Source organism: Rattus norvegicus, chromosome 7 (genome assembly GCF_036323735.1).
Source record: "Rattus norvegicus strain BN/NHsdMcwi chromosome 7, GRCr8, whole genome shotgun sequence".
Lineage (NCBI taxonomy): Eukaryota > Metazoa > Chordata > Mammalia > Rodentia > Muridae > Rattus > Rattus norvegicus.
Genome location: NC_086025.1, coordinates 131,270,855 through 131,276,854, shown reverse-complemented (window position 1 = coordinate 131,276,854; position 6,000 = coordinate 131,270,855). Strand labels below are relative to the sequence as shown.

General features: G+C 43.8%; 1 pseudogene; it reads right to left on the bottom strand.

Moving 5' to 3' along the window:
* Window positions 1-781: 781 nt before the first annotated feature.
* On the bottom strand, window positions 782-2,204 carry Hnrnpa1-ps4 (heterogeneous nuclear ribonucleoprotein A1, pseudogene 4; annotated as a pseudogene).
* Window positions 2,205-6,000: the final 3,796 nt, after the last annotated feature.

Genomic DNA, 6,000 nt, shown 5'->3' with positions numbered 1-6,000 from the left:
AGACAGAAGTTGGTATCTTCTGGGAAGTGTTAAGGCTGTGGCTGGACTTGGTAATGTGTAAGAGTCGCCCAGGTGGTACTGGTTTTGAAGGCATGGAGGGTTCAGGAAGAGCAGCTGAGGCTGGGCACTGTGAGAGGCCATGGAAGGCCGTTGGTGAAGGTGCAGCCTCAGTTGTAGTTGATGGCCCAGGACTGAAGGGGTCATGCAAAGGAGTTGAGGCTTGGCACCATGAAGAGTTACAGTGGAAGACAGCAGTGTTTTGAAGATGCCAGAACCATGGGATGACCACCAAGAACAGTAGCAGCAGCAGTGGAGTACAGGCATCTGAAGCCTAGAAGACAAGGTGTGTGCTACAAAGGGCAGAGCTGGAGAAGTGACCCAAGCCCTTGGAGGAGCCCAGAAGATTGTGGGTAGATCTCAGACATTAGACGATTAGAGTTTGAGTTTGCTTTTGATTGTGTCCGTGTCCTGATATTTTTCCCTCTTGAAAAAAAGTATTTTAGTGGCACCCACAATTAAGAGACTTTGAATTGAAAAAAGACTTTGAATTTTAAGAGAGATTGGATATTTTAAAAGAATGGAATTTTTTTCAAGAGAATTAAATCGTTTATTGAGTACACATGATAACAAATGATACACAAGCTTCATTCCCATCTGTTATTTTATCTGATACCGTTACTCAATTTTGTTATTGCATAGGGTGTTCCAACAACCACTTCATAACCAAATTGTGATCTTGCTTGGATGACCCTTTCAATGATGAAACTCATTAAGGTACAACAGTAACTGACAGTTTAGCAGCACCAAGGTTTTTGAAGACAATGGCTTCCTCACCCAAGCAACCATAAATAAATTCCAAATGGAATTTGGCACCACCCTGAAGGAATTCTAACTTCACACTGTTGAGGAAGTTTACCAAGATGGCTTCAGAGTAGACTAACTTTACACAGCACATTTAAAAAAAAGAAAAGACACATTTATTCAACGTCATGATCAGACTTTTACATTTAGCAATCAACAGCATGGGTGAGAAAGGTCTACAGTAAAACCCTTCATTGGAATGCTTTACACTTTCCACAGAACAGAAACTAAAATAACCTGTTATACAGTTAGTCACAGATACAGTCCTGGAGTTTTTGCCCACACACATGAGTACTGTCTAAAACATGTCTTCTTTGTAGCAGCTAGGCCCTGCCACCACTGTGCTTGGCTGAGTTCACAAATCTGTTGTAACCTGTAGCTTCCCTGTCACGTCTCTGGCTCTCCACTCCTGATAAGCTTTGTTTCCTGGCTGTAATTAGAACTTCCTCTCACTGCCTTAGCTACTGCTGCTGCTGGAACCTCCATAGCCACCTTGGTTTCGTGGTTTAGCAAAGTCCTGGCCTCCGCCAACATAAGGGCCAGAGCCCCCGCCTCCGAAGTTTCCTCCTTTCATCGGTCCAAAATTTGAAGACTGGATGTTGTAATTGCCAAAATCATTGTAACTTCCACCACCTCCAAAATTGCTTCGGTCATTGCCAAATCCTTTATAGCCATCCCCACTGCCACCATATCAACCATCACCATGGCTGCCACCAAAACCACCTCCACGACCACATCAAAGTTTCTGGAACCACTTCGACCTCTCTGGCTGGACGAAGCACTAGCCATCTCTTGTTTCGACAGAGCCTTTCTTACTTCACAGTTGTGGCCATTCACAGTAGAGTATTTCTGAATAACAATCTTATCCACAGATTGTTATCAAAGGTGACAAAAGCGAAGTCCCTCTTTTCCACTGCCTCTGTCAGTCGTAATTTCAGTCACTTCAGTTTTCCCATTCTGCTCAAGATAATCTCGTAGGCGATGTTCTTCAGTGTCTTCTTTAACACCGCCAACAAAGATCTTCTTCATAGTTAAGTGGGCACCTGGTCTCTGAGAATCTTTCATGACCCAGCTCTCTTAGGTTCCACAGCTCTTCCACCCACCTTGTGTGGCCTTGCATTCATGGCAGCATCCACTTCCTCCACAGTGGCGTATGTGACAAACCCAAAGCCCCTGGATCTCTTGGTGTTCGGATCTCTCATTACCACATGGTCGGTGAGTGTTCCCCATTGCTCAAAATGGCTTGTCAGACTCAGACTCTCGAGTGTTGCTTCGAAGCTCAGCCCTCCAACAAAGAGCTTCTGCAGCTGTTCCGGCTCCTTGGAAGACTCTGACTTAGACATGGTGACAGGGTGATGAGAGCCTTCAGTGATGATTCCTCAGCATCGCCAAAGAGCAGAAAGGAGGAATTGAAATTTTAATATGTAAGAATTTGTAAAGACCGTGGGGCTTTTAAAGTTATTTAGATCTTGGGGATGAATAAGAAATTAAGGGTTGAGGCTTAATAGTGATGTGTCTGTGTATCAAGTTGACAAGGGTTCAATTGTACTGGCTGGTTTTGTATTTCAACTTGACACAAGCTGGAGTCATCAGAGAGAAAGGAGCCTCCCTTGAGGAAATGCCTCCATGAGACCCAGATGTAAGGCATTTTCTCAACTAGTGATCAAGGTGGGAGGGCCCAGCCCATTGTGGGTGATGCCTTCCCTGGGCTGGTGGTACTGGGTTCTATAAGAAAGCAAGCGGAGCAAGCCAGGGGAAGCAAGCCAGTAAGTAACACCCCTCCATGGCCTCTGCATCAGCTCCTGCTTCCTGACCTGCTTGAGCTCCAGTCCTGACTTCCTTTGGTGATGAACAGCAATGTGGAAGTGAAAGCTGAATAAACCCTTTCCTCCCCAACTTGCTTCTTGGTCATGATGTTTTGTGCAGGAATAGAAACCCTGACTAAGACAAAGGGTAAGAGAATGGGCTGGGGAAAGAGGAGGGAGGGGAAGCTGTGATCGATTTGTCAAGGAGATAAATAAATTAATAAAAAGAAAAAAAGGATACAAAATGCAAAGTCCATAGTTTAAGACAAGGCATTGGTTGTGTCAAAATGAAACCTTCTGTATGACAAAAGACATAACAATCAAAATAGACAAATTATTTACCTGAGAGAATATTTGCAATAACTTGCTTATGATTGAGACAGTCAACATGTACTAGCAAGAAGGAAAACATTCCTAATTTAAAAAGGCAACAGAAATTAAATAGAAAGTTGAACAGAAATGTATAGGAAGCAAGCATGTGAGAAGATACTTAGCCACAAGTAATCAAAAGATATGCGAATTAACACAATGACAGACTGGGAAACAATGAAAAGCAACAGTAACAACAGCGGGAAACAGTCTCACACATTGAGGATTTAATGGTGTTTACTAATTTTTTCAGCGAGCATGCCCTACAGTGCAGAACTCTACCTATCATACCTGTTATCAAGAAATATATGCAGGATTCAAAAGATTTTACTCAGCACTGGTTGTGAGAGCAAAATGTGACCAGCGACACACTGCTAACAGCTGAACGAACCACCCATTCACAGGACAGTGTTCATCAAATTGCACAAAACAAAAGAACAATACGAAAGAAGATTCTCTGCGACAGACTGTGAGGTGAACAGAGGACGAGGTAGGAGAATGGGCTGAATCTCATTAGTGACACAAAAGGACGCCTATAAGTGAGAAAGCCTCCCTTCCATCCGGCACATGGGCTTAAACGCATGCGCATGCGTAGAAGAATGCACTTCGTCAATGGTAGCGGGCGCCTCGGGATCAGCGCTGGGACGGAGCAGATGTGTGGTAGAAATGTTTGCTCCACGCAAGTTGTCATCTCTCTAATCTTCTTCTTACCTCTGCCTTTCAGTCCTCTAAATCCTCCACTCTTGCCTCTGGACCTGAGGAGATTATTACGAAGAGGCACGCCCACAGCTGTATCCCCAGCTCTCGTTAAGCGTCTTATTTTTCTTTTGTGTGCATGAGTGCTTTGCCCGCACGTATGTCTGGGTAACCTATGTGTGCCTGGTGCTCTTGGAGGTCAGAAGGACCATACTCTGTGGAATTGGAGTTACGGGTGATTGTTGAGTTCATGATATGAGTGCCCGGAACTGGACTGGGGTCCTCTGCAAGAGCAACAAGCATTATTAACTGTTGAGTCACCTCTCCAGTGCCCCCCACCCCGATTTGGTGGCAATAGTGAGGATTGAACCTAGGACCTTGTACCTGTTAGGCAGACACTACCACTGAGCAATAGCCCTAGGCATCCGCACCCTAGCTCTTAATAGTCGTGTGCGAAGTAACAAAATTCTCGGTACCTATACATATACTAAATTCTCCGTCTAGGTACAGAATGGAATGCACTCCTGAACTGACATCATGGGCCATTCCAAGGCCTGGTTATCATATGCCATAGGACATCTGCTATGACACACAATGTGCTATTCTTGACTTCCTCTATGACATTATGCCTCCTACCGTATTGGAACTGTTACTGATTCCAACCAGAAATTTGCTGAATGTGTGTTGTTGTTTGTGTGTGTGCATGCGTATATGTACATATGTATACGGAGGCCCAAGATCAATGCTGGGTGTTTCCCTCAGTTTCTGTCCACCTTAATTTTTTGTTGTTGTTTTTTTTTTTAATTTATTAACATTTCAAATGTTGTCCTCCCCTTCCCAATCTCCCCTCCACAAACCCCCATGCCTTCTCCCCTTCCCTTCTACCTACTATTTTTTGAGGCAGAGTCTCTCATCAAACTTGGAGCTCACAGATTTGACTAGGCTGGCTCTCCAGCCTCCTCTGATGATCCTCTTGTTTCCACATCCCTATCGCCCAGTTTAGAGACGTGCAACACCATAGTCAGCTTCTGAAGTGGGCATTGTAGATCAGAAATCAGGTCCTCCTACTTGTGTGGCAGGCACTTTACTGTCTGTCTCAGTTACTTCCCTATTGTTCTGACAAAACACCAAGACCAACTTCAAAAAAGACCACATTTAATAGGGCCTATTGTCCCAGAGGGTTAGAGTCAATGCCATAACAAAGGCACAGCAGGAGCAGCAGCTAAGAATTCACATCTTGATCTGCAAGCCGGAACCAGAGAGCATACTGGGAATGGCTTGATCTTTTGAAACCTCTAAGCCTGCCCCAGTGATACCTTCCCCAACAAGGCCACACCTCCTAATCCTTCCTATACAGTTCCACCGACTAGAATCCAAGTATTCAAACATAGGAGTTTGGGAACTGTTTTCTTTTCTATCAATAACATGCATAGGCATAGGAAATATTTGAGAAATTTTATGGTGAACAAAACTGTTTAACTTGTGCTAGCCCCAAAGAGCAGACCAAGTAGAGCATCCATTTCTCCTTTTTATCCAGTCCAGGATCCCAGGTGGTGAAGTGGTGCCGGTCACATTTCTGATGGTTCTTCCTACCTCAGCTAACCTATTAAAGATACTCCTTCTCTGCTATACCTGTAAGTTTGTACCCTAAATGATCCCACTTTGTGAGTATTCAGACTGTGCCCATGCCTCTTCCTAAGTTGTTAATGAAGTCCGGGTTTGTTCTGAATGGTTTTTCTGACTGCATGCATGCGGCATTATTCTTTCCCTTGTATTTTATAAAGTGGAGGTTAGACCTAGAGACTCATCTGATTTGCGTTGGGTTTGTTTCTCCCGACTTCTGATTGGCGTGGAACACGTATGTCAGAAACGGTACATCTGCAATCTGGTAGTTTTTCGTATTGGCTACCGGTCATTACCAGATCCATGAATCCATCACAGGTTACAGAATGCCGATGTTCTAGTTCTATTAATTTTGCACTTGTCATTACAGAAAAACCTTCTGGCAGTTTGGTGGCCTTTCTGTCTCTGAGCGAATGCTTCTTAAACATTTTGATTGTCTAGAGCCTGTCATTGCAATGGATTTTTCAGAAACAATAACCTCTTGTTCCTGGTTACTTGTGAATTTGTTCACAGTGTTTCAGTTTGACAGTCAGTTTGGTTAGATGTAAAATTCATGACTCGCATGTTCTGTCTTGAATATTTAAAATATATTACTCCATTGTCTTCTGGTATGTGGTCTTACTATTGAAAATCTGATGCAACCTAA